This window comes from Osmerus mordax, chromosome 1, assembly GCF_038355195.1.
Source record: "Osmerus mordax isolate fOsmMor3 chromosome 1, fOsmMor3.pri, whole genome shotgun sequence".
Taxonomy (NCBI): Eukaryota; Metazoa; Chordata; class Actinopteri; order Osmeriformes; family Osmeridae; genus Osmerus; species Osmerus mordax.
Window position 1 is genome coordinate 3,255,430 of NC_090050.1, and position 12,024 is coordinate 3,267,453.

The 12,024-nt window shown below is 44.2% G+C and overlaps 1 pseudogene; it reads right to left on the minus strand.

The window, feature by feature from the left end:
- Positions 1-3,072: 3,072 nt before the first annotated feature.
- LOC136946448 (putative nuclease HARBI1) lies at positions 3,073-4,164 on the minus strand (annotated as a pseudogene).
- Between the last annotated feature and the right edge of the window lie 7,860 nt (positions 4,165-12,024).

Genomic DNA, 12,024 nt, shown 5'->3' on the forward strand with positions numbered 1-12,024 from the left:
TTTTTATTTGTTTTTGTATTGGGTAAAATTTGGTAAACACAACGATGGTTCGTTATGAACCTTTGGGTCATGTGACCCGAAGGCAGCACGAGGGTTAAATATGGTTTCACATATTGCGTGAAGAATGGTAAGCAAAAGCCGTTGTGTGTGCTATGCAATGAGCTGCTAGCTAACGAAAGCCTGAAGCCTTCTAAATTACAGAGACATTTGATAACAAAGCACGCCAGTTATAAAGACAAAGATTTGGATTTTTTCAATCGTATGAGACAAAACCTCGAGGCATCCCAAAAAACATTTGAACGTGCCATCACTGTTCAGGAGCAGGCACTACGTGCATCCTATCTGGTCTCCTACCGGCTAGCTACATTTAAAAAGGCCCATACGGTTGCAGAAGAGCTTATACTCCCCTGTGCCATCGATATGTGCACTGCACTCATAGGTGAAAAAGAAGCAGCAAAATTGAAGACAATTCCCCTGTCAAACGACACTATTCATAGGAGGATATGTGACATGTCCAATGATGTTGAGCAGCAGCTCACTGAACGTCTCTGCGCTTGAGACTATTTCGCCTTACAACTGGATGAATCCACAGACGTGGCAAGCTGTGCCATTCTCTTGGTTTATGTGTGGTATGTGCAGAATGGTGACTTTGAAGAGCAGTTCTTATTTAATGCAGATTTTCCAACATCAACAACTGCAGCAGAGATTTTTTATGCAATGGACACAAACCTAAACTCAGTGGGAATCTCCTGGTCAAAGTGTGTTGGTGTGACAACGGATGGGGCAGCCTCGATGACAGGAAAACATTCAGGGGTTGTCAGAATAATTGTTATATGTCTACGCCTATAACAGAGGGAACCTGAACTCTCCCACCGCTCAGGGACTCTCAGAGGCCAGTGAAAGGTGCGTGGAGCAAGGAGTGCGAGCGAGGACACAGAAACAGTTGGTACCGTTGGAACAACTAGGGCTTTATTTTGCCACCACGGTACAGTAAATAATAACAATGATAATAATAATAATAAGCGGGGACAAGGGGAGGGCTGGACAGGACCAAAGGAAAGAAATCAACATAAAGTTCCCAAAAACTAAAGCAACTGACACACGAATGAGGTGTCCTAACCAAAAGTGCAAGAGTGGTCTGCCCAGGTCTAGCTAGTGTATTCAGACAGTGAGTAATCCCTACGGGTGATGTATACCCCGGGGCAGCTCTAAACTACTCCCAGCCCCTGAACAAAAGAACAAGAAAACAATCCTAGACAACAGTTAACACTACAAACGAAGCAACTCAACACAACAAGACAAAAGAAAACAAGTCACAAGGTCAATGGTTAAACAGTTAACACAGAGGGGAATTCAAAAACAGTCCTGGGGGGTATTCCAGGTAGCGGGTTTAACAAACTCTGAGATTAACCCTGAACTCAGAGTTGAGTTACTCTAACATGGGAAACTCCGAAAATTCGGTTCCAGAACACCTGATATGAATTAGTTAATTCGACTCAGAGTACGTCAACTCTGAGTTTAGCGCGTGCACGAGTTCTACTAAAAGCCAACATCTATGGAGCTCCGATACTAGGATTCACCATGGAAAAAGGCGACAAAAAAAGGGCTTCCTATTTCACCGCAATGGAATTGGAAATTTTAATCCGTGCGTATGGCGAGTCCGAGCACATATTTCGGACAAAAAGTAATACGGCTGTAGCTGCGAAGGACAGACAATTGGCGTGGGAAAGAATTGCTGATCGAGTCAATGCGTAAATTTGCATTTAGTCCATAAATCGAACATTTAATGTCCGTTAATATTACAGGTGAAAAAGTGTTGGAATTGTAATGTAATCAAATACAATGTTCATATAGGTGCAATCCCACAGGCGTGAAACGCACTTGGCAACAATTGAAAATGAAATATAAAAACGTAATACAAATAGGTATGCATATTTAGCCTTTTGGCCTATAGGTTCATGATTGTAGCTTCCATCACTTTGGTATCATATTTGACATACAAAGTGAATATCCTCATTGCCTATTTTATCCTGTAGTGGAGGAAACACACAATGTCCTGTCGCCTGATATCTTGCTTAAATTAACACTGAGTTCAATTCAGCAAATAGAAAGAAGGCAGAGGCACGCAAAACGGGTGGAGGGCCACCACCAGCACCTCTGACCTCTGCAGAAGAGCTGGCTCTGAGCCACAACATTGGCCGTCCAGTGGCTGAAGGCATCCCTGGAGGAAGCTCATCAGAGCCAATCACCCCACAGGACACAAGTGCCTACATAAGATGTAAGATAAGATGTGCGAGTATGTGTGCGAGTATGTGTGTGAATGTGTTTTCATTTTCCACTCTGGTCCACTTCTAGTCACTGATGGTGTAATCCGAGTGGTTGAGCCTCCTGCAAGCCTTTGCACAACGGTACCACTTGTTAGTAGGCCACTCAATACTCCATTATGCATAGTAGTGGTGACTATCCTGAAACAATACCTTTCATCACTGGATGATGATGATGACACATTGACTGCTGCCACAGACGGGGTTGCAGAGAGGCCTACATATATGGTAGCTACATATATGATAGTTCTCTATCCATGTACTTTATTTACAGTATTGGGTGTAATTGTCAGTTTAAAATGTACACTGAAGTGATGAGAGTAATGAATGTAAAAACTAAATGCACAGTCTGATCCTGTTGAACAGAGCATGGATGAGCCTTGCCAGGAGAGGGGTCCATCAACCTCCAAAGCACAGCTACAGACAGTGAGATGTTCAGTAAATGGCAGGTGAATTCTGTGTGTAGAACTGGGATTTAATTTCATCCTAATGTATTCCCAGTTACCAGTTAAGGACTTGTACAAACTCCATTTGTTAAAACAAATGGAGAAAACTGACCAAGAGATGGTGTATTTGGGGCGGAAGATAAAGAAGACGGATCTAGAAATTGAATTGCTAGAACACCAGCTGCAGGTGGGTGCATGGTCACAGGTGAGTGAGTTAATTGTCAGAACAATATATTAATATTAATTGTTGCATTTCTATTTGTAGGCAATAAAGAAGACAAAATGAAATGGCAATCATGTGTTTATTTCAGTGTCAGGGTTGGTGGAAGTGTGTGCGGCACAGTATGTCTCTGACTTCTCTCCCATTTTGGACATATGCAGGTTGGAGGGGATGGTCGTCCTCAGGGTCGTTTTGTACGGCAGGGTGTTGCTCTCCTCTAATAGTGGCAATATTATGAAGAACAACACATGCCACAATAATATCACATGCCCTCTCTGGTTTTACCCTCAGTCTACATAGGCACTGGAACCGGGCTTTGAGAATGCCTATGGTCATCTCCACCCGTGCTCTAGTCCTGCAGTGGGACACATTGTACCACTGCTGAGGGTCCGGCTCAGGGTCATGATAAGGGGTCATCAGAGTGGGCTGGCATGGGTACCCTCTGTCACCAAGCAGGTGGCCATGAAACTCTCCTGTAAGTATATAGTGGGTACATTGTGAGTGTGGTAGAAGAGGCAGACAAGGGAATGTTATTTGTTCAAAGCTTAACTTACCATTTGCAACTCTGTTGCTCAGGGTAGACTCGCGTTATATCCTTGAGTCATGTACCGAGCCAGGCCATTTGGCCTCCACATTTGATATCAAATGTGCTGCATCACATATAATCTTGCCAGTGCAGAGAAGAGATATTAGCTGCAATATTTTAAAGTTGTGCTGTAGTCTTTATTATTGTAAGACAGTAAATCTACCTGCACATTAATGCTGTGGAATGACTTCCTATTCACATAGTCTCCTTCATTAATGGATGGAGCTATGATGGGGATGTGGGTGCCATCAATGCAGCCAATCACATTGGGAAATCCTGCAAAATGGAAAGGATTTACTCATCCCAGTCTGAGATTGCAACATTGTCATTCACATGATTTCAAATTTCTTCATTGACTTAAACTGAATGTGTGCTACATCAGTCACCTGAAATCATGTGAAATTCCTCTTTGATGGTCCTTAGAGGTTTGTGCCCAGGAAAGACTACGTAGGTCTGCAGTAGGCCTTTCAGTGCCAGGGCCACTTTTCTTATGGCTCGGCAGACTGTTGCTTTTCCAAGATGTTCTGCATCGCCAATGTTGTATAGGAAACTCCCGTTGGCAAAGAAACGGAGAGCAACGCATATCATTTGGTCTGTTCTGAGAGCACGTCCACGGTGTGTTACATTAGCAATGTATGGATGGAGAATGTTGGTGAGATAAATTATTGAATCTGATGAAAAACGGTAACGTTCGCGTAGGTATTCATCGGGGAATGAAAGTGCATCCAATCGCGGTCTTAAAATCCTCTCCTGGCGTAAGGCTATGCGAATTATATTTTGCTCGTAATCGATCGGCCAACCCAGGAAAGGACACCTCATGTCTACAAACTGTTTCAAAATCCGAAAGTGGGTGGGGATTGCTAGGAAAACGCAGAGTTTTTCATAGAAAACCTGCTAGCGAGCAGGTTAGTTTCACAGCGTAAGTTACCATGGCAACTTACCAAAAGGTTTCGTTACCTCTCTTTCTGGAACGTGGAACTCGGAGTATGCCTCTTTTCAGGGTTAAACAACTCAAAGTTTTCACTAAACCCGCTACTTGGAATACCCCCCTGTACACAGAAGTGGGCCTAACCCATACACAACACACTGCTTACCAAAAGCCACTGACTTATTACCCCCCCAAACAAACAAAGAATGGCACATTATATACTGGTGGAAGGATGATTGATGACAGGAACCAGGTGAACCGGATTATGGAGGGGAGGAGTCACGCATAGGTGTTGATTGGGCTGAGATGATTAGCGCCACACACACAAAAAACTCACACAGAACACAAACACAGAACACCAACAGACTGGGGGTTGTAACACGCCCCCACCAAAAGAACACAAACCATAAGGTTAATGTGAATACTAACACAACAGACCCTAGTCTAAGGCGTCTCCCACACCCGCGACAGGGCGTCAGCCACCACGTTGTCAGTACCCTTGATATTAATGTTGTAGCCCTGTACAACCAAAGCCCACCGCATGAGGCGGCGGTTGTGATTGTACATCCGGCTCAGAAAAACCAAGGGGTTATGGTCAGTATACACTTCGACAGGTATGGCCGTAGAACCAACGTACACCTCAAAGAACTGTAGTGCTAACAGTAACGCCAAGGTCTCCTGTTCGACAGTAGAATATCCAGCCTGACAAGGGTTAAACTTGCGGGAGAAAAAACACACAGGACGATCAACGCCTTCATCGTCCTCCTGTAGGAGAACCACACAGGCATCCACCTCCAGTTTGAAAGGTTTATCAAAGTTCGGAGCTGCCAGAACTGAAGCAGAGCACAACAATAACTTAGCCATTTCAAAGACACTCTGGCTTTCAGCCGTCCACTTAAAGGGCACCTTTGGGCTGATCAAAGCAGTCAGTGGGGCTACTAAGGACGAAAAGTTTTTGCAAAACGTTCTGTAATAACCCACCATGCCCAAGAACCGGCGTAGCTGGCGACGGGAAGTGGGCACTGGGTACTGAGTGATAGCCTCGACTTGCCTTGCCACAGGACGCACCTGTCCACGACCCACCTCCTTTCCCAGATAGGTCACAGTCGTTTTGCCAAATTCACACCTGGCCAAATTCACAGTTAAGGAAGCAGCCTGTAGCCACTCAAACACCACCTGCAAAGTGGAGACATGTTCATCCCAAGTAGAGGAGTGGACCACTAAATCATCCAGGTAAGCAGTACAGTTTGTCACCCCAGCAAGTACCTTATTTACCAACCTCTGAAATGTAGCTGGCGCGTTACGCATACCGAATGCCATGATCTTGTACTGCAGAAACATGTCTGGCGTAACAAACGCCGAGATTTTCGAGGCATGTTCAGTTAAAGGAACCTGCCAGTAACCTTTCAGCATGTCCAGTTTACTCACATAAGTAGCAGAACCAATTGTGTCAACGCAGTCATCGATGCGCGGCATCGGGAAAGTCGGGCACGTTGACCGCATTGACACGTCTGTAGTCTGTACACAGTCTGGCTGTGCCGTCTGGCTTTGGCACTATGATGCAGGGAGAACTCCATGGGCTGCTGCTGGGTTCTGCCATGTCTTTCTCCAAAAAGTACCCTGTCTCTTTCCTCATCAGCTCCCGCTTACGGGCGTTGACTCTATATGGGTGCTGTGGAATTGGAGCAGCACCCCCTACATCCACGCCGTGCGCCAGCACCGTGGTACGGGTAGGAACATCCTTAAAGATCTCAGGAAAGTTGCAGATTAAGGCTACTAGTTTGTGTTGTTTACTGTGGTCTAAATGTGGCATTATGGACGGCAAGACTTTCCAAATTACTCAAATGTTCACCTTGCACATGAGCGGTCTTTAGCTCCAACCCATCCTCCTGGTCTTCCAGGGTGTCCGAACGCAGCACCACAGTGACAACGGCAGCCGGATCCTGGATACTTGGCAACAGAGGTGGTTTACGCACATGATACTCTCTTAGCATGTTCACATGACACAACCTTGATGAGCGCCTTCTCTCTGGAGTTTTCACAATGTAATTAGTGTCACTAACCTTTCCCTCCACCACGTGTGGACCGGTATACCGAGCGGACAGAGACAAGCCCTGTACCGGCAATAACACCAAGACCTGCTCTCCTTCCTTAAACTCACGCCATTTAGCCTTCTTGTCGTAACGGTTCTTAATTTTTTTCTGGACTGACAAGAGAGATTTGTGTGCCAGTTCACATCAGTCATGGAGACGGTTACGCATCTCACGCACATAGTCGTACACGTTCTTTGGCACAGTCTTTGGTGATTTGAACGAAAGGATGTTTTCCTTAGGTATTTTCAATTGACCCCTCGGGGTATGTCCGAACACTAAATCGGCAGGACTGAAACCCAAAGACTCCTGTACTGTCTCCCTAACAGCAAACACTACATACGGTACTCCCTCGTCCCAACCACCTTCCGTTTCCAGACAATACTTGCGCAGCATTGATTTGAGCGTTTGGTGCCAGCGCTCTAACGCACCTTGGCTTTCTGGATGATAAGGACTCTGGTGGCGGATAGAGAGGTTACGCAATACATGTGACAGCAGCTTGGACATGAAATTGCTTCCCTGATCAGTTTGGATTTCCTTTGGAAGACCAAACGTCTTTACGACGTTTGGTCTTCCAAAGGAAATTTGGTCACTGTCTTCGCGGTGATATTCCGTAGTGGAACTGCTTCAGGGACACAAGTAGCAGAGCACATTATGGTCAACAGAAACTGGTTTCCTGACCTTGTTTTAGGTAATGGGCCCACACAATCAACAATGATCCTGTCAAATGGTTCCCCCAACACTGGGTTTGGACAAAGAGGAGCGCAGGGAACGGTTTGGTTGGGCTTACCCATGATCTGGCACACCTGACATGTTTTGCAGTACTCTACAACATCCGATCTTAACCCAGGCCAGAAAGTGTTGGATTATTCGGTCGTACGTTTTCGATATCCCCAAGTGGCCAGACCATGGCGGATCATGAGCCACAGACAGGACCAGCTGTCTATACGAAGTGGGAAGCACCGCCTGTGACACAGTGCTCCAGTCGCCATCTATGTCATGCCCTTTCCATTTGCGCATTAGCACACATTAGCACCATTGTCCACATAGTACGCTCTCTTACTGGCTTTTGCTTCCTCAAGGAAAACTACTGATTGAAAACATGTCGCCAAACTACCATCCCCCTTCTGGGCCTCAACCACGTTTGGGGTCATAGTGGAAAAACAAATATCCCCTAAGTGGGTGCTCTCTACCCTGGCAGCCTTTGTAGGTGCCTCGCTCTCCTTGGGCACCTGAATGTACTCTAACACAGAATCACCTAGATTCACTAGGTCTCCCAACTTCCTGCTTTGTGCTCGGGTGACAACACAAGCTGGAAACACGTGGAAACTCAGAAGACAACTCATCGTTGTCTGACCCGGTGTTTGGTTTTTCCACCACTTCCAACACCGGTTTTACAGTACCACCCACAATGTCATTGCCAAGAAGCAAAGACACACCTTTAATTGGTAGTTTTTCCACCACTCCGACTCGAAAACAACCAAAAACAATGTCAGATTCTAAATTCACCCAATGTAACGATACTGCTTTCGCCCCCATTACTATTCCCTGCAGTATTACCTGTGTACCTTGTGACAGCGGTGCTGTCTGAACAAGGCAACACACTGGCAAGGATCAGGGGGGTGTTCCATCAACGTCGCTAACGCAAGTCGCGCTAACACGAATAAGTCTCACTTGGGTAAATGTCACCTTAGACTTAAGCCTCAAGCTGTTCCACTAACGTTCCGTTCCACTAACAGGCAACGCTAGTTCAAGCTAGACCTCAATAAGCTTAGACTGTGCAGCCCAGATCAGGCGATCGTCGAAAAGAGGAGTTATGTCGCAAAAAGCAAAGCGTAAACCAGCAGAGTGGTGTTGTTTCAGCAGCGTAAATTGATTTTTTTAGTTTTTTGGTAGTTGTCCCCAAAAAAGGGCAATAAAGGCACAATTAACATGGCAAGGTAGACAACTTGTCAAACCATTACGACTGTTAAAATGCGTAAATTGTAGACCTACCAAATCTACTTAACATATGCATTTAGGCCTACTGATAAGTAGCGTAATTTGATGAGCTGTCTCAAACCGTTCTGACAGTAGGCTAGCCTATGGCCAATATTCTCAACAGGAGATTGAGAATAATAGCCCAAAAAAGAACATGGCAGTAATTGAAAATTGTAGGATAAAATTCAAAACACTGAAGAAGGCCATGGTTAATTGCACTTGATGTGGGCTAATAATGTTTTTGTCTTCACATCTTGAACAAAATTAATAAATTACTTCAAAATAACTTTGCCACACGCATTTATTAACTGATAGGCTAAATGCTGAGCTTTAAGATAAAAGGGAAAGATAACCATGACTAAAATGGGGATTCACTGAAATAACTAGTATTGCACAGATCCAGCACCGACTTCAGATCAGAAGGTGACCAAAACTGTGGCACACTTTGCTTGGCAGAACAGTCATTTAAAATTGATCAGCATGACTAAGAATATATCATTATTATTTTACGCGTGCATATTTAATCCAAATACAATTATTACTGGTACTGCCGCATCTTCGGGCTGCAGACTCTCCCTCACTTAGCTTGGATTTTGGCGGTCTAAACAATTGTTCAATGTTTTAACATTTTGCAGGAGTGTCCGTTGTTTTTTGTCTCTTGCTTTTTCCGTGCCACCCTTTTCTCCTTTTATTTCCCTTTAATTTTTTTTGCAATAGAAACAACAATGTTTTTAGCAATTGCTAAATATGTCTTGGTTGCAAACGATTTTAAAACACTGCACGCAATCTCATGCTTCCACCCACTCCAACGAATTGGCCGTACCCGGAAAACTATAGATTTTTGACCAATCGTGATCTGTAAACAGGACGGACAAGTGCACCGTTCAACTTTACAAGGGGGGAATCCCCACCCCCCCACCCTTTGGATCGCTCCAGTTAAACAGTTACTTGGTGTTCAGGCCCTCCTCAAAGTGAATGTAAACTATTAGGCTATATCTTTTTTTTGCATAGTGCCGTGGATTTGACCGTCCGTTAGTTTGACCGTCAGTTCGGGAAATCTCCCGATGGCCAGTCCGACACTGCTGCCGTCTGACCTATCCCATTTGGGCCAGCAAGAGGGATCAAAGGCCTTAAATTTACTGACTGGACTGACCCTTTGAAGGTCCCTCAACTTCTCTAAGTGAAAGATGCATGTCGAACCTGGAACTGCACTCCTCTGTATTCTCCATTGGTCTTCACTGCCTCGTAGACTTTGGCCATCTGTGGATCCATTTCTGTCTTGAGTGCTGTCAGGTTGTAGTAACATGTCTCCAGGCTTTCAACCGCTTGACACACCGTGTTGTTGTCTTTCTGGAACTCTTTGCTCAAAAGAGCGAGATGATCAAGTGTGTCACACATGAAGTGTAGGAAGATTAAATGGTGCAGGTTCTTGAGATACCCAGTGACTTGTTTTGCTGGTGATGGTTTGGGGCTCCTTTCCATGCTTGCCATGTTCTCAAAATGGGCAAGGTGGACAGAGTAACTATCACATACAATCTACAAAAAAAGATAATTATTTATGTAAACATGAAAACATAGATATTGCATTGCAAAAACAAACCCCTCTAGATTAAGGAAGTTGCAACCAAATCAGGCTTACTTGTCAATTGCTTTGTGCATTCCAATATCATAATGATATTTAAAGTGAAAACACTTGTGCACAGTTACAGTTTTTCTCGATTGCTAAAACACATTTCTTGAAACAGTCAACCATTTTCTCAAAACTGTAAACACAAAACCAAATATTCAAACTCAATTTCCAAAACCTCTGACTCTTCTGGCAAAATCAAACACTTGCCCCTAAACCATTTCACTTGTGCTCAAAATCAAACAATGCTTTCAGATCATAAACACAGCACATCAATATATAAACACTATGGAGCAATCATTAGACTTTACACAAAATAATTGAAAACACAGCATCCAGGGCATGTAGATAAAGAATATTGTGTTTATTACTGTACACACAGTATGTAAATGCAATTTGCAATAAAGAAAATATTACAGTAACCATCACTTAGTACTGTCAAAGAAAATTTTAAATGAAAAGCAAAATAAACTCAAATGTTGTGCAACTGAAAAGTCAATGTTTTACACAATTCATTCTGCCTCAGCGTCGCGTCTTCGTGCTGGGTCTGGCCAGAGGACTTTATCCACCTCACAGGCAATGTTGTCCCTTGGCAGGCAACGGGGGAAAAACTCTTGTTTCAAAGCTGGATCCGGTGTGCTGGATACAGCCTTGACAACATTCCACTCCGATGTCACCATAGGCCAATTCCATAGCCTCTAGAAGACTTACCCCATTTTAAAGGGTTTAGATTGGGTTTAGAAAAGGGCTGTATGGTGAAAGGAAAACATTTAAGAATTGCTGGTTTATATTGAACCATTCACCTACATGGACACTACGGTGAAAGCTGACATTGTCTCAAACCACCACATACACAGGATGCACTGCCTGCTGATGATCCTGGTGCTCACGCTCAAGCAAAATATCCCAAAGACCTCCCAGAAAGGTTAAAAGATGTTCAGTGTTGTATGGCCCCAGGGTTGCATGATGGTGGAGAACCCCACGGTTACTTATGGCTGCACAAAGGGTGACATTGCCATCATGCTGGCCACGGACTCCCACGATGGCATGTTGGCCAATTATGTTCCTGCCTCTCATTACATTACATTTACATTACATTTAAATTTATGCATTTAGCAGACGCTTTTATCCAAAGCGACTTACAAGAGAGTTTTACAAAAGTGCATTGGTCACTGATCATAACAACGAGATAGCCCCAAACATTGCGGGTAGCCAAACATGATGCATACATTGTGAAAACCAAATAAGTCCCAAAGGGAAGAACAATAAGAGCATGTAGTTAGACAAGTTACAATTAAACAGCAAGAACCTCAAAAGTGCAAGAGTGTACCTGTGGAAAAGAAAACCAAAGCAAGCAACAATATATTTCACGGCGAGTACAATAATTTAAAGACAGTTACAACAAACCAACAAAAGCAACAAGTCTCTCAGTAAGAGACATTGTGATCCTGGAGGAAACTAACATCAGGTCCAGCCAATCTCCCTCTCCTCTTTGCTAGATTTAACCTGCTTCATCAACGAAAATGCATTCATGGGGCCTTTCCATGGACACCAGTTCAAACACTCTCTACACATGTAAAAAAGTATTTTTTACATGTGTTTTTTTTTGTCTATTTCCAGTGATGGGCACACCTGGGTGATGGCGTCGGATATTTTCAGTCATTTAGCACACACCAGATGCGTTATATGCGTTAGATGTGGTGTGGGATGTGGATGTCATATTTTTGTAGCTGGAGAATCATGCTGCCGCCAGCGGCTTCTTCAGTATTGCCTCCAGGGGCTTGTGGTCTGATTCCACGATCACTCTCCTCCCGTACATGTAT